The sequence below is a fragment of the Myxocyprinus asiaticus genome, chromosome 41 (assembly GCF_019703515.2).
Source record: "Myxocyprinus asiaticus isolate MX2 ecotype Aquarium Trade chromosome 41, UBuf_Myxa_2, whole genome shotgun sequence".
Lineage (NCBI taxonomy): Eukaryota > Metazoa > Chordata > Actinopteri > Cypriniformes > Catostomidae > Myxocyprinus > Myxocyprinus asiaticus.
In genome coordinates, this window is record NC_059384.1 from 23,961,944 (window position 1) to 23,980,194 (window position 18,251).

At 36.5% G+C, this 18,251-nt stretch overlaps 1 pseudogene; it reads right to left on the reverse strand.

The window, feature by feature from the left end:
- Window positions 1-297: 297 nt before the first annotated feature.
- The window catches only part of LOC127431717 (acyl-CoA dehydrogenase family member 11-like), a 77,228-nt pseudogene continuing 59,274 nt past the window's right edge, over window positions 298-18,251 (reverse strand).

The window sequence follows — 18,251 nt, forward strand, 5'->3', positions numbered from 1 at the left end:
ATATATGTAAAATATACAGCATACTAAGCTTTAAAAACCTACATTATAGTCATTTACAAAATATTCATTTTTATCTGAGGGGGATCTGGTGAATACTGTACTAAGTTATATACAGTAAGTCTATATACACTGCTTAACCAGATATATCCCATTAAATAAACATTCTTAAATTTGGATGTGTTGAACTTTATTTGAATTTATTTTTTCACACTTTTAAGTGTTAAAAGCTGTAATTAATATTTTAGGAAGTAAAATTAGCACGTAGTTACTTTTTGATCCGGGAAGTCCGTTGGTGCGAAACAGAGATAGAGATCAAACTTAAGACAGATGGCACAACACTGCTGTACAATTATTCCAATTCATTTGTTCAGCACCAGTCCATTATTGTAGTAACTATTTCAGATAACTATGTGCCCCTAAGCGGCACATAAACTGAAAATTAACAGTGATTGTTTGCTTTGCATGCCAGCCAAACAATTTCTTCCTGTCTAAGTGGGCATTTGTTCTGCCAGAATAATCCGCAAAGTGGACCAGACTTTATGCTGATAGTCAAAAGTCTGGCTATGCAAGACTAGCCAGAAGCATATTTGCTTGCACACTCTCTTTGACTGCCAGAGCATTTTGGCAGGGACTTCACTGATGCCCAACTAAAGAGGGGAAACACTCAGACTTAATTTGAGTCTACAGCTATAGACGACCCATTGTTGCAGTGTGTGCATGTATCCGAGTAACCAAAATACTAGCCCACCTGTAAATAGAGGAGCCTTTCCATTTATGCAGGAGGAACATTGCTAATGCATTGGGCAAAGGCCTGAGCAATCCATTCAGAGAGAGAGCCAACCGTTCCTTTCGGGGCCAACTGACACAACAGACACATAAACACATGTGTTTAAATAAGAACTGATGAGGTAGGATGGATATTTTCAGTGCTAGTCATGACACAGAGACATGGAGAGCTGCAATGTATCAACACAGACATTGTTCACACCTGTCTGCTGCAGTCCAGATAATGAAGCGCCTGTGTGTATGTGTGCAAGAGAGAGAGGAAGAGAATGCAATCCCTTTACATTCAATAATTATATTGCTACTATCTGTATGTGTTTTATTCTCACTTGTTAGGCACTTGTGCATTACAGAAGCAAAAAAACAAACAAACAAACAAGTAAAGGCAAAACATTTTATGTACACTAATTTACATTATTTAAATTTAAATAGTTTGTTACCGATTAGCGCTGTAATTCTTTGAGTATGATTCATCAGTTATTTCTATTTATTTTTTGACCAGGTTACTTAAGAGCTAAAAGCTGTTAATCTAAGACAGACTGCGGCTGAGAGATTCTTGGGAAGTTTTCAGGAAATAATTGAGAGGTTGTGTGTATGAATCAGAGTCTAGCTTGGGTTCGTCTCAGTTGGTATCTGAGCTCCAGGAGGGCAATGGAGGACAAATGAACCTCATTAGGTCCGTCAGCAATGCGCAAGGTTCGTGCATAAGCATACCTTTATAAACAGATAGCCACACAAAGATAGCATTATGAATACAAAAAAAACCTGTAGGAAAGTGTTCAGGGTGTGAAAAGAACACAGCACTCATCTTCATACAGACATTTTTTCTGTACCCCAAAATAAAACTCATTCTACTCACTAATTTCAACAGATATGTTGTAAACATACGATACAAAATCACAATCACGTTTCATAATAATTTTTTTGAAACCCAGTCAACTTGAATTTTATATTATTGCAATAATAATAATGTTAAGATTACTATAATAATATATTATTATTATTTAAAAGAAATGTATTTCTTTAATAATTTCTTAACTTACAATGCAGTCCCGGTAAATCCTCAAGCCTTTATGTTGGCAGAAGCTTTTATTTTGAAAACTAAAGGGACGGAAGTTTATGTTGTTTGAAGTTGAGTTGACAACAGCCTTTTAATGCAGTGAAATGCTCTCATCTGCCTTGCTGTCAACAAAAACCCACTCTCATGGGGTTATATTAAATGTGTATAGTAAATTGTAGCAGCCAAACATAGAGGTATGTGAAATTACACAAATGTGCAATTAAAGTAGGTCTGGGGCACTTTAAATAATGTGCTCAGTGCACGTTAGCACACTTAACTGAACTCAGAGCACATCTGTCACTCAGGGCACCTGATAGATAGAGTTTGTGTGTATGGAGCACAGAACTACTCTGAAACCACATGTGTAAATACAATGATCTCGTTTACATGTACAGGATTTAAGAAAGCACTACACACTACAAACAAAACAGCCATGCACATAGGCATAGCAAAGCGGGCAGCGCATTGAGACAATGACTTGATTTTAGTAATAAGACCCAATCCAGTTGGTTTAGCGTTCCATCACGCTACATCATTTCCGATGATGCCTTCTAGGGCTGTCCCCAACCAAAGATTTTCCTAGTCAACTAGCAAGCAATAGTTTAAGCCATTAGTCGACTAGTCGCACGTTTATGATATTAATTTAATTACTTAAATATATACACTACCGGTCAAAAGTTTTGAAACACCTGACCGAAATGTTTCCCATGATCTTAAAAATCTTTTGATCTGAAGGCGTATTCTTAAATGTTTGAAATTAGTTTTGTAGACAAAAATATAATTGTGCCACCATATTAATTTATTTCATTATAAATCTAAAATTTAATAAAAAAAAAAAAAAAAACGTTTTTTGAAATTGATGACTTGGACCAAATAATAAAGAAAATCAGCCAATAAGTGCCCAACATAGATGGGAACTCCTTCAATACTGTTTAAAAAGCATCCCAGGGTGATACCTCAAGAAGTTGTTTGAGAAAATGTCAAGAGTACATGTCTGCAAATTCTAGGCAAAGGGTGACTACTTTGAAGATGCAAAAATATAACACAGTTTTGATTTATTTTGGGTTTTGTTTAGTCACAACATAATTCCCATAGTTCCATTTATGTTATTCCATAGTTTTAATGACTTTACTATTATTCTAAAATGTGAAAAAAAAACAAAAAAAAAAACAATTATAATAAAGAATAAGTGTTTCAAAACTTTTGACCGGTAGTGTATATTTTGGGGGGCATCAGTTCCAGGCTGAGAAAGAAATGTTATTAGTAACATTGCTAACACTGTTCTACATTACAGAGAAATACTAAACCGTAATAATGAGCCATTAAAATATACGTTTTACAAGCGCACGCATGAAGCGAGCCACTGCGACACCGGCAAAAGTGGCAATGATTCTGAATGTGTCGGAAAATCCAACAAGAAGACTGTCTGAACATTTTGTTAATTTATAGAGAGAAATGCACATTAGGGTTGTGCCGACAGACGATGATCTCGGGGATCGATGATGATCAGAGAGATCGCCAATAGCTGATGCCTTTGACGATGTCAAGACGATATTTGGCTCGTTTTCCATTGTATTAAATTATTATCAGGCTATTATTATTATCAAATTATTATTACAAATAATTTGCCCGTAGACACACAGACGCGCTTGAAGAAACACACTTTATTATATTATTAAGAACAGATGACAGAAAAGCCGTCTATGCACATGTACGACACATTGTTTGTACGGAGGCGTGCGGTCTCGTGGAACTCGCGCATGTAAAAGGTTCTCACTCTTTCTTTGTTTCTGTCTTCTGAATTTTTTTATGCAAGAACAGTATCATCTATGAGTGCTGCAAATGACCTCAGGAGGTGCTTTGAGTTCAGTTCACTTTATTTCCACAGAGCAGTTCATTGTTATACATCTGTGATTAAAACATAAAATAATACAAAAACACGTTCACCTCGAACCATGATTTATATTTCAGTGATTATTATCATCATCATAATTATTATTTTTACATTTATAATTGTTAATGTCCTCATTTGTGTAAGCAATTTTCCGCCTGAATGTTTAGATGGATACTTGCCTGACTGTAGGTGGTTACTTATATATAGTTTTTTCAAACACTTCATTATTTTAATTGCTTTTTCATTTCGTTTGGAGTGCAATTTGAATTTAGAAATGTATTTGATTTAAGTTTTTCGGTTTTTAAATAAAGCAAGAATATTCACCGATCCCTCAGCCCAGGGGTTGCCGATGTAATTGGATATTGCGAGATTATATATATATATATATATATATACACACACACACACACACAGTTGTGCTCAAAAGTTTGCATACCCTGGCAGAAATTGTGAAATTTTGGCATTGATTTTGAAAATATGACTGATCATGCAAAAAAAAAAAACTGCTTTTATTTAAGGATAGTGATCATAGAAAGCCATTTATTATCACATAGTATAACAGAAATCACCCAAATGGCCCTGATCAAAAGTTTACATACCCTTGAATGTTTGGCCTTGTTACAGACACACAAGGTGACACACACACAGGTTTAAATGGCAATTAAAAGTTAATTTCCCACACCTGTGGCTTTTTAAATTGCAATTAGTGTCTGTGTATAAATAGTCAATGAGTTTGTTAGCTCTCACGTTGATGCACTGAGCAGGCTAGATACTGAGCCATGGGGAGCAGAAAAGAACTGTCAAAAGACCTGCGTAACAAGGTAATGGAACTTTATAAAGATGGAAAAGGATATAAAAATATATCCAAAGCCTTGAAAATGCCAGTCAGTACTGTTCAATCACTTATTAAGAAGTGGAAAATTCGGGGATCTCTTGATACCAAGCCAAGGTCAGGTAGACCAAGAAAGATTTCAGCCACAACTGCCAGAAGAATTGTTCAGGATACAAAGAAAAACCCCACAGGTAACCTCAGGAGAAATACAGGCTGCTCTGGAAAAAGACAGTGTGGTTGTTTCAAGGAGCACAATACTTGTTAACCCCTCTCCAAACATAGCGCTTATGGTTGTGACCATAAAGCTCTATTTTGGTCTCGTCACTCCAAATTACAGTGTGCCAGAAGCTGTGAGGTGTGTCAAGGTGTTGTCAGGCATATTGTAACCGGGCTTTTTTGTGGCATTGGCTTCTTTCTGGCAACTCGACCATGCAGCTCATTTTTGTTCAAGTATCGTCGTATTGTGCTCCTTGAAACAACCACACCGTCTTTTTCCAGAGCAGCCTGTATTTCTCCTGAGGTTACCTGTGGGTTTTTCTGATATTGATGTTAAAGTTCATGACAGTACATTTAGAAAAAGACTGAACAAGTATGGTATGTTTGGAAGGGTTGCCAGGAGAAAGCCTCTTCTCGCTAAAAAGAAAATGCCAGCACGGTTTAGGTTTGCAAAGTTGCATCTGAACAAACCACAAGACTTCTGGAACAATGTCCTTTGGATAGACGAGACCAAAGTGGAGATGTTTGGCCATAATGCACAGTGCCACATTTGGCGAAAACCAAACACAACATATCAGCACAAACACCTCATACCAACTGTCAAGCACGTGGTGGAGGGGTGATGATTTGGACTTGTTTTGCAGCCACAGAACCTGGGCACCTTGCAGTCATTGAGTCGACCATGAACTCCTCTGTATATCAAAGTATTCTAGAGTCAAATGTGAGGCCATCTGTCCAACAGCTAAAGCTTGGCCGAAATTGGGTCATGCAACAGGACAATGATCCCAAGCACACCAGCAAATCTACAACAGAATGGCAGAAAAAGAAAAGAATCAAGGTGTTGCAATGGCCCAGTCAAAGTCCGGACCTCAACCCGACTGAAATGCTGTGGTGGGACCTTAAGAGAGCTGTGCATAAACAAATGCCTGCAAACCTCAATGAACTGAAGCAACGTTGTAAAGAAGAGTGGGCCAAAATTCCTCCACAACGATGTGGGAGACTGATAAGGTCATACAGAAAACGATTACTTGAAGTTATTGCTGCTAAAGGTGGTTCTACAAACTATTGAATCATAAGATGTACTTAGTTTTCACGCATGGCTTCTCCATTTTGGCTTTATTTTTGTTAAATAAATCATGACACAGTGTAATATGTCATGTGTTGTTGTTCATCAGAGGTTGTATTTACCTAATTTTAAGACCTGCTAAGGACCAGATGATTTTTATTATGTCCTCATACATAAAACCATAGAATTCAAGGAGGGTGTACTTTCTTTTTCACATGACTGTGTGTGTGTATATATATATATATATATATATATATATATATATATCTCTTGTGAAGGAGGGAACAAAACAAATGTATTCACACACAAGACGTATTTTCCCAGACAACGAAATACCCTTCCGGAAGAGAATGCACAGATGAAGTAGGTTCTTTGCTAGTGAGATGTTGACAACTGTTTTAAAGACATCTTTCAAAAAGTTGAACAACACACATTTTAATTGCACTTAATTTTTTTTCCAGTTTAATTTGAATTTTTTGTTAAATAAATACAAAATAAAATTCAAAGTTTGAAATCAAGGTGTCTTGCTTTATTGTGTAGGCTTAACCCTAACCCTGCTTAACAAAAATTACCCCATAGTACCACCTAGTGTCCAACCAGCGGTGATACCATCGGTTCGTCGGTTTCCTGTGGAGTTTTTTTTTTTCTGCATCCAACCGACCAATCAAAACTTGGTCGACCAAGACTGTTCTCATCGACTAACGTTTGGTCGACTATCAGGGGGCAGCCCTAATGTCTTCTGATCCAGGATAGCTTAGTGTTTTCAGCCAGACTGCAAGATGCCAGATAGTCAGATGTTGTGTGCACATTGTGCTTTGTGTCAATTATCTAATGATCTATGCATCAGATAACCTTGTGCGGGAGCTTGATTGAAAGATAATCGCCTCCTCTAAGTGATGGTTTAATGGTTATTTTTCGTGAAGTTATAAGCGAAAATGTGGCATATGAGCAACACCTGCTGACATGCAACATGTATGTCAAAGACATATTCTTAGCTATTACGCACTATATTTTTGTCTGTGATTTTGACTGGTTGTATTCTACTTTTTGAGAGCTTTCCAACAACATAAGACACATGGCTATTTGATGAGTTTAAACCGTTCTCGGCCTGGAATTCTCAGCACGGTTAGCTAACCACACTCAACCATGCTGGTGAAATGGCTTTAGTACGTGGCGATTTGTTTAGTATATCTTCATGATTTTATTATGATGGTTTAACTAGTATCGTAGCCTACATTTATTTTTCGACATGCTTTTCGTCAGGGAAGTTTTAACTCAAAATACATCAATATATTCTCATATACTATTTTCATATAATACTTATACTGTATAATATTTTGTCAATATAAATCCTTTTTAGCTAGTCTGGGGACTTTTACCTTTCTGCATGTTCTTGTGCGGTGGCAAACACAAGCTGACAGCAAATGATGGTAAACTTTTTTCTCTTTATTTTCCTTTTTGCGACATGGTCCGTGTCTTTGCCGATTGTTAGCAGAGTAAAACCAGGTGAAAAAAGCAGTCCTTAAAACTGGAATATGTGATCATCCTCCATAGTATGCCGCACTCGCTCCAATGTTTACCCCTCACGCGTCACCAACAGGCGGATCTGTTACATAAATTCTCCTCATGATTTCACCGCACCACAGTGGAAAAAGAAACTGTAACCGTGCCAGCTGCCCCTGATCGGCAAAGAATGGTACAGTTTTGCGATGAGAACTGTTTGGCCTGATGGTGGAAAAGTGGCTTAATTTAGAGGGTATCTAGAATGAGAAGAGCCCACTGGATCTATGACACCTCTGACCTGTATCTGCAGACCAACTTGACCTAGTGTTTAAAAAAGTATAATCGTCGAATGATTCCATTCACTGATGTTTCTAGAATTATTAGTCAATAATATGAAAGTAAATAATATGTTGACTTCTAAAGTCACATTAGAATCATTGTTTTATAAATCTTTACTCGTCTGCCACAACAATGCAATGCATATAAATTATCTGAATTATTACATTTTATTTTTTATATTTTAAATATAAAATGTATTATATAAATGACAGTCAGAATATAAATACTTTACCATTTAAATAATATATAGTTTTTGTCATGTTGCGGTAATGAGAATATCATAGTTACTTTTAAGCATTGCGGTAATTAGAATTTGGAGGCAAATTGTGTGTAACTTTCAAGAAAATAATGTTATTTTAAAAATGTAAAATATCTTAATTGCCTTAAAAATAGGCTTCATTTTCTATATGAAAAATATAAATTCTTAAAAAATAAAATAGAACCACAACATTTTCTTGACAGGTGTCATGAGAATCACCTACTGTATGTATGAATAAAACAACATTTTTTAATTGGAGTTGGACTGGACAATTGAGGGGAAAAAGAACCAACAAGTATGTGGTATTCATGGAAAATCTCTCAGTTATGTTTGAAAAGCCTCATGACGTTCAGAGTGTGCAGAGCTGTAATTTAGGCAAAGGGTGACTACTTTGTAGAAAATAAAATATTAGATAGTTTTGACATTTTCTGGTAAGTACATAATATCCACACATCCATTTGTGTTATTCCATAGTTTAAGGACTTTATTATTATCCTAAAATGTGGAAAATAGTATTAATGAGTAGGTGCAGAGACTACTTAGCCTGAGATGGAGAACTGGTATTAAAATGAATGGGAAAAATTGAAACGCCCAGTATGGCAGATGTAGAAAAGAAACTGACTTGCCTTGAAAGGGACATTGGTAGGTGTCCAAACTTTTTACTTGTACAGTACTCTACTAAAATCTCTATTCAATGAGAGTGTTTACACTTTAGACGATGTAATTTTTAATAAGCAGCATCTGCAATATGTCATTAAACTTTCTTTTGTGGATGTTAGAACAATATTCAGTAGATGTTTTTGCTGCTTATGATTTACCACGTATATATAAATCTGGTCTTTTTAAGATGTTTATCAGATGTTTGTTTACAAATATGGCTCTTAAAATAGAATGCAATGCTTTCCAGATGATGCACTCTTTCACAGATGTCTAGGCCACATCCAGACCAATGTGTTTTCATTTGAAAACGCATTGGTTTTGCTACATTTACACGTCTTGTCCACAATGGAACGGCATTTTTTTCCATCGAAAACTGGGACTGTCGAAAACATAACCGCATTCTCTGGAAAACGGTGATGTTAAGAAACTGAAAACTGAGTTTCAAACAAAAACGGATTAGTGTCCACGTGGCCTTAGTGTACAGGTACCTGTTCTTATTGTTTATAGAATTATTAGAATAATATTTTCCTCACATTTCTGCAAGAGGGAAGTCATCAGACACTCCTACACCCCCGTAAACCTGAATGGCACAGTCCACCACTTTACACACCATACTGCCTGCTGACACTTTTATCATGGCAATCTGTTGAAATAAAACATTCAAACAAGGTCAAGATCTTCAGTAAACATGGGTGGCAAACAGATCTTTTTGAATGCGTGTGTTTGTTTTGGCTACGTCCTTGATTTGAGTGTGGTCTAATGAAAAAGCAGCATCTCCACAGGCTATGCAGTAAAAGCTAATAAGATTCATCTCGCTGACGGTAATACTCAGATGTTTTGTACACTTATTGATTCATATGGATCTGGTATGCATCCAACAAGATATTTAATTTTAAATACACAGACATGGAAGGATGCATATGAAATTTTAAATTATGTTTGTGCATCTGCTTGAGGACTGGGCATTCTGTGCACGTGTGTGTACGTATGTGAGAGATTCAGAGTGTGTACCTGTACACTTTTAAAACCTCTCCAGCATGAAAAGTTCTTGAGGTTTGTGGCTTTTCTCTGAATCAACAATATGAATCTAACATAAGGTGTTGGTTCAGCAATGTGGAAACAGCAGGCTGGCTAACGTTAAAAGAATCGCAGCAAGCATCCGTTTCATCCCTTTTTGCGGAAGCCTGATGCTGTGTAACCGTGACAACAGCCAGCAGGATACATAGCTATTCTCATAGACCCTAAGGAACCTGCATTGTGGGAAAATGTACCCTGCCAGAGCTGTGATGGAACACAGGTGCCTCTTTTCTATTATTTGGAACCATTCCACACGTTTACACCACAGAAAAGGCAATTCGGACATCCCATTTCCTATTCATGTTGCGCTGTGCAGCGTGACTCCAGCCACTTTATTTTCTCTGTCTATAATACAATTATTTTGTTAAAGGATATAATATGTGTGGAATGATTGCTTGGAATCCATAAGAGTAGCTTGTTCACGTGTACACGTGAGAACTTGCGCTGTGTGTGCTTTTCGCAAGGCTCTTTCTCAAGTTCTTTGGGAACGGCAGAAGACAAGATTTTCCCTGTACAATATCTTACATTTTGAGTTTTACCTCACCTAGCATGAGCATTAAGAAGACTTAGAATATGACACACAAATCACATGGACTAGTTTTATGACAGTTTTGGGTCAATTTTAGCTTTAACCCTTATATTGTGTTTCCGGTCAAAACTGACCGATTAACTTTTTTTTCTGACAACTGGAGTTTATTTCATTCAGCTGGAATAAAGTTCCACGTCTTTGTTCACACAGGACATCTGAATAAACAATTTTTAGATCATTTTCATAAAATTTTATTGGTTTTAATTCACTTTGTTACACCTGTGATGTTCCCGGTCTAAAGTGACCGGCCAGTGGAAATGAATGGATTTTACTACAAAATACAGAAATATTACATGTTCAGGTGCATCCCAATCCTTTAGATAAGCACATATGTGGATGTGTGTTTGAACACACAAAGCCTCAGACATGTGCACACACACACACACAAACACACAATGCGTGTCGAGCGCCCTTTTGTGCATCGTCTTTCCACATCCACTTTTTGCAGAATATTTAAAGATCTATTTATCATATAATGTTGTGTTTGGGCTCATTTGAATCAGGATAGTCTGCTGTACGATATGCCATTTTCTATGTTATATGTATGTTTCAGGAAGAAATAAGGACAAACGTGACAAAAAGACACTCCTGTTTATAATATTTATGTGAGTCAGTGGGAATTTCATACACTAATACTCACTGCAATCCAGCCTCTGCGTGAAACAAATTTGCTCATTGCATTTTAAAATGAGACCTTTCCAACGATATATAACACATGGTTATTTTTTTTTTTTTCTGCTATTACCAACTCTGAATATAATTGTTGTGATAAGAAATTTGCAAATTATGAGAACAAAACAGTTGTAATTTGTCAGCAAAGCAAAAAGCATTATTTGAGAATTGGTAGGTTCATCTATATGCATTGTATATTGTGAAGCATTTGTTTAGATCAAGCAAGTGGTTATTAATTAATGTATTATTTATTATTTATAATTATAATTTATTTTTATTTTTTTGCAGGGAGTGCCCCCCACTAGCCCAGTATAAGCTAAGTTCAATGAATCCTTATCAATAAAAACATTTCTCAAAAAAAAAGTTTTTGCTTTTTTTAATGCAATATCTTGTGATAATATATGCAATATGAGAGATTTATTACAAATCTTAACAATCATTTTTGACCGGGAACACAAAAGTTGTTTGCACAAACGAACACAACACAAGGGTTAAATTGAGCCACTATCAACTGCAATTGTATGAAAATCATAAAAAATCCAGTTGTGTTCCGCAAAAAAATTGTATTTGTAATTTCATTATGGGTTTTTAACAACATGAGGGTGAGTAAATGATAACAAAATATGAATTTGTTGGTGAATTATCACTTTAAAGTACTTTGGAGGTTCAAATATGTTTTCAAAACTCGGAAAAGGAATATGAATGTGAACGGAGATAGTTCAGGCCTTGAAAGGGGATTTTTTATCATTCTTATGCTCTGATCACCCTCATCCATCCTTGTGTCATAATTCAGGTGGCTCTACTGCTCTCTGGGTTGGACGAATCCCATGTGAACATATCACTTCTACAGACACATCTGTTGATGCACAGTGACAGAACAATCTGATGTGGGAGTGTCTATATATGTAAGTGATGTTATGCAAGGTCAGCCTGTCAGAAATGATTTCTGCACCTTTTTCGTCATCTTATGGAGTGTCAGATCATGCATTGGGTAGGAGTGACTAAGACTTTAAACAGCATGAGAGACAGACCGGAATAGGGGGAGAGTGAGGGGGAAACAGACGTCAAAGAAGTCGATTTGTTTATATCAAGTGCAAAAGTGCACAATAAATGTCATAAGACAATAAATAAACTTCTCAAAAGCTACTGCACTACAATCATGTGATTCATTTTGTGATCATAAAACAATATTTTTAATTGTTTGCATTAAAATGTGTGTATTGGTGTGTGTTACCAGTTTCCTTGCAACCTTGTTGCCCTGTGTGTCCAGTGTGTAGGCCGCATGTAGCGTTAACAGACGTGTCTGTGCGATGGCGATTCGACACTCAGCTATCCAATGAGCTACCACCTCCTACAGTCAGAAACAAACCACAACATAATACCTGAACAAGCAAACAACCAAACTGTCTATATTACTTACATTTCTACAGAGTGGTGAGTAAATACATCCTTCAAGTAGAAATTGCAATGCAACGCTCATCCTCTGGGTGTCAGTATTGAGCTGTTTGCTCTGGGATAATGTCAGACAGTGTTCAATCAATACCAAAAGATTGCTCTGGCAAACATCTTGCATTACTGAGGCTTAAACCAAACCCTACGCACACTAATATTTAAAAAGAATACATTTAGTCTCCTTTGTAACATTAGTAAATTCTGATGGCCAGATAATAGTCTAGCATCACGCTAGCTGAGCCCAAACTCCTCTTTTATTATAATACAAAATATCTTACCCCAGGGGCGTCTTCCCTCATCTTTCCCTAACAACAAACAACACATAACCACAACTTACATGCTGGTACAGCTTCTTTCCAAAGGTGTGTCTCTGGGCTGCTCGTTGGCATAATAACTCCAATGCCCACTCTGCCAACCCCACGGCCCTCATGCAGTGGTGAAGTCTACCTGGCACCAGCCGTCCCTGAGCTCTCTCAAAACCCCTCCCCTCACCTGCAATCAGCCAATCAAAGAGCTTAAAAACATGTGAAGCAAATCTAATGAATAAACCAGTAACACAAGTAGTGACCTTTAAAGACATTATTCAGACTGCTACTTAATGTAGTATTGTAACATTATATACAAGTAAACATCTGTTCATGGCAAATTGACTGGGACATTTTACAACCAGCCTTGGATGTTTAAAAAAATTAGTAGGTCAACCAACCAGTAAGTGCCCACAAGGTATTTCATTTTAAAGATCATCTTGTTAAGTGTCTCCTTAAAGGCTTTTTAATCAATATCTATTATGGTTTAATAAATGAATTCCTGGTATCCCAGAAAAAGCAGACTTCATCCCTGCGAGCTAATGCCTGGGGTGCTGAAGTTATTGAAGTTTTTGTGAGCTCATTAGGCAGTGTGCAGGAAAAGCTATCTTTCATTCACGTGTGCATGCACACACGCACACACGCACACACACACGCACACACGCAGACGCACACAGATTCCAATGGCTTAGTAACTCATCAAGAAGAAAGTTGGAGACAGGAATTTGCACGTTGTTAAAGTGGATCTCAAAATAGCCCCCATGGATTGCATCTACACAGACAAATCATGTATCATGGTAAATCATGATAAAAGCAAGGGCCCCTTAAAGCTCTACCCATGAAACATACAGGGGTGAATTCACTAAATATTTGCGGCATATCTCAATGCAAAAAATGGCGCTTTATTCTTTAACTATCCGCAATCTAGTTTAACCAGGCGCTATTTGTGCTGAAATAGTGCTGCGTCTTGAGTATTTAAATAAAGTAATTGACATTCTCATCAGCACAAACATGCCTCCTTTCTATGTAAATTTGGCTTGTTATAGATTTATTTACAAAACTGAGTGCTAACTTGCCTGCACAAATTAACACTGTACTATTACTGCCCGTACACAGCCCACGGTAAACAGAACTTTATTACAAAGAGATGTTTGTGTACTGTTACAACCCTGGGCGTGATGCTATTTTTTGTCTACTAGATGGTGTTCTCTCTTCCAGGGTGGAGTTTAGGAGCAGGTGTTCTCACTTACCTGAGATGAGAGCTGGAATGAGCAGTCTTAAATTAAAAAGGCCCTTCTCCCCAGTGTTTGCCTCCCCTCACCAGCACTTGATTTGTTTCTGTTGATTTTCCCGATTTATTGTTCTTTTGTCTTTCTTTTTATTTCCTTTTCTTATAACAGATTTTGATTTTGTTACTTTAACTTCAAAATAAGAACCTTTATTTTTGCTTAAATCTTATACATGTGTGGGCTCCCCTTCATGTTACTCTGCCTTAAGCCGGGTGGTTTGTAACTGCAGTTTCTATTGATCATGGCAGCAGGAAAAGGATGCTATAACTAGGGATGCACCGAAATTTCGGCCATTGAATATTTTCTTAGAAAAATGCCATAAAATGCAGAACATCTTTTTGAAAATTTGAAGCAATCAATCTCTTAGTTATTAGTGCATTAATAAAAAGCACTTTTCCATGCTTGTGCAGAGGTGCAAAGAGGCAGAGTTTACTGCAAAATCTCCTGTAATACATGAGCAGTGTACAATTACAAAGTAATTAGTTACTGTAATCTAATTACTTTTTAGTCAAAAAAGTACAATGCATTACATTATAAACACTTGTAATCAGATTACAGTTACTGACTTTTAATTAATTGAATCACTTTTAAGTATATTATAGGGTTATGCTTATTTCTAATACATTATGTAGAATACATGAATTATGGCCCCATAACGAGTCATTGTGAATGAGAAATGTGAGGTGTTGTGTTTGATGTGTGTGTAACAATGAACAAGAAATATAGACCTTAATTTGAATTAGTTGAGCAGAAAACAGTTTTAGAAAGTAACTTAAAAAGTAATTAGTAATGTGATTACTTTTTCAATAAAGTAACTGTTAAAGTAATCTGATTAAAATTTTAGAGAATTCATTAGTAATTTGTTGTGTATTACTACTTTTAGCAACTAACCCAACATTGTACATGAGTAGAGAAACGGCCTTGCACGTGAAAATGTAGCTTCTGTTACTTAAAAACCTGCCACTTCATTAAGAAATTAAAAAATATGCATTTTCCCTTTGTTGTGTATTCTTAAGCACTACATTACCACTATGTGGGCCAACAGTTTGCATATATTAGCCAAAAGTCAGTTTTTACATCTACAGAATAAAGTCGTTCAAAATTTTTAAAATATCATCCAAAATGTAAATTTGTTTAAACAAAGTCTAATTTAAAATCATAATTTTCGGCCCAGTTTGTCTAGAATTTTGATTTCAGTTTTGATGAATAATTTTCATTTCGGTGCACCACTAGTTAAAACAGGGCATATATCCAGATGTGCTGTGTAGACAAGCACACTTTCAGTATTTCAAAGTTCAGATTCAAGTGTCTGGATCAAAGTTGTGAAGCCATGCTGAGTATGCTTGATCATCATAATCTTCACAACCTAGCATTCAGCCTGCAAGATGGAGAATTGTGGAGTGCAATTTCCGTTCAGCACAAATTTTTTGGAGTGTTAGTGCCGTTACCTGATTTGCAGAATTCCTAGTAAATCAGTTGCTAAAACAACATAGGCAGCACATGCACTATCAGAGGGTGCGATTCATTCTCAGTGAATTCCTCCACAATCGTGTCATCTTTTCACACACTGAAAAGATACCATTGGAATGACTGTGGTTAAAGAACAGAGAGAATCTAAAAGAGGATCGTGAGAGGATGAAGGTTTTCATATGGTTAGATAATGGTTTGGAAAGATAGTGATGTGTGAGAGACTTTAAAATAGAGATGAAACGAGACAGTCACAGAGTGAACCTGAGGTGAGGATCTGATAAGCTGTGATGTGGCACAGCAGATTGTGTTACTGAGTACTCACCGTCTTGTCCGAAAACTGTGAGTGGCCTTATCTTCTTCACTCCAGGTGTGTTCATAGGAACGAGGATCATGCTGTGCAGCCCATGCCTGGAAAACATCACAGCCACATTCACACCATTACTGGCTTGGGGAAAAAAATGCTCCTCCACACTACTGAACAAATGGAAACACTTTACAGAGGCATTTTTGCAGCTCATTTGCAATAAATGGTCTTTTTTGACTGGGGAAGAAGTTTTGAAACTTGCAGTGTGTTTTCATAAAACATCAAACTCTTTTATTACAAAAAAAAAAAAAAAAAGATCAAGGAGAATTTTATTTCTCATGATATGATTCCTTTCAACCTTCTATAGCTGAACAGAAAGTCCAGAGAATGTGTCTGTTGTTAGAGTTATTCAGGGGATATCAGAGTGAATCAGCAGTAGCTTTAGTTAACAAAGACTTAAAAGAAATACATGTGAAGACTTAGATTGGAAAAACTCTCTTTCTCTCTTCTCCCTCTCTCTGTATATCTCTCTTTTCTGCTGGCAAGGTCGCATCTCACTGCAGGGAAGATATCACTGTCATAAGGACAGAAGACAGCAAGAGATGAATTCAAATCAGAGAACCCTGTGGAGAAGATGAAAAGCAGGAAATTACAGAAGACAGAGGGGGAAAAAAAGACAGAAGTGAAAAGTGAATCTGTGCAGCTTTGAAAAATGAATGACGTCTTTAACAGCAAAAGGTGTTTAAAGAGAAGGACAGAGACAATGAAAGAGTGCAGTGAAATCCAAAACAACAACATTGGCTATGTTTACATGCAATTTTCGTCAATCAGAATAAATTCAATCCGAATGCAGATTCCGAATGTACCGTTTATATGTCCCCTAAACTTTGCGACCCGATACAAATATTTGTTTGCACGTGCATTACATGGAACCCGGAACAAAACTTCTGTGCATGCAAAAAGCGTCAGTCGTTGCATTCTGAAGAAGCAGAGAAAGGCTGAGAAAGTGAGAATGGCACCAAGGTCCGTAATTGACATTTTTGCTTTGTTGAGATATCTAAAAAGATATGCCAGAAAAGCTCTTCGTATGTTACTCACTCTACTCAGCAAACGAAGAATTAGAAGCAGCCTCTATTACCCTGTCTGACTCATGCCCATTCCTCCTCTAATATAATCGCAGGCATCTCTGGATGCGAGGAATTAGTAAAGACAGGTGGGTGAGAGTTGTCCTTAAAGGAGTTTACAGATGTGGAATGGAAACAAAATAATAGGCACTTTAAGCAACAGCTGCGGACGGGACCCTACACAAAAATCACTAAGCAATAATGACAGCAGAACGGAGCATTTAATAATTTAAGAAAAAAGAAAGAAAAGGTATTTAACACAGTGTTAAATTGTCAGAAGAAAAGTTTTACTCTTATACGATATAAACAGCCTACGTCTAAAACCTAGATATTATTATTATTAACAGGCTATCAATATTTTTTAGTTTTTTTTATTCAAAGCCTATAACCGTGTGTAATTTAAGTTTTGAGGAGTATGTTTAGGCTATTTACTGTGTTCACTTTGCATCATCTCTTGTAAAACATGTTCTAACATTTACTTTTCAAATCTGTCACGTACGATCGACTGTCACTATGGCAAAAAAGAAATGCTTTAGAAATTATAGTTACGACGTCAGGTCGCGTACACGCAATGGAACACAGAACGCCTTATAACCACACATGCTGCTTAAAGTCCCTATTTAGAATGACACAACGTTCTTTTTTTGCTTTATGTGATGTCATGAAAGAACATATGTGCCCTGCAGAATATTCACTGCGAGCCCACATACCCTTAATAATGTGTTTTGTCATTGCTATTTATAAATTAGGACCCACGACAAGTACGATGTATAAACATGCGCACCACTGCTCTGTGCATGAGCGCAAGGTATTTCAGAATCCGATTGAGAAAGTAGTCGGATTCAAATGTTTACATGGCTAATATTTTTCTTTTAAACTGATTTGTTTTAGATCTACACCACCCCTTTCAATCGGATAGAAATTTCATTCGGATCCAGCTCAATAGGATCATTTGTGTTTACATGAAGGCTTTTCAATCCAGCTGAGCTACCAGTTGGATTATAAACGTATTATTTGGTTGCATGTAAATGTGGCTAATGTGAATCGAAGTCAGAGAGGGTGGAAAATGGTCATGTTACAACTAAATTAATTTGGTCACAGTAAAATTATTACATACTGTATATTAGAAAGGTGTAAAATATGCCACCTATATTAATGTAAATATTAAAAAACAGTAATAATTAATAAACGTATTAATACATTTAATATTAATATATTAAATACTTAGCGTAAATATTACCTTAAAATATATATATTTTTTAACTAAAGTATCGCAATTAGCAATTTGAATGTGCTGTTTCTTTTACATTACCATGTGTGGTCTGAATCTTTTAGGTATAGAGGAGATTTCATACTG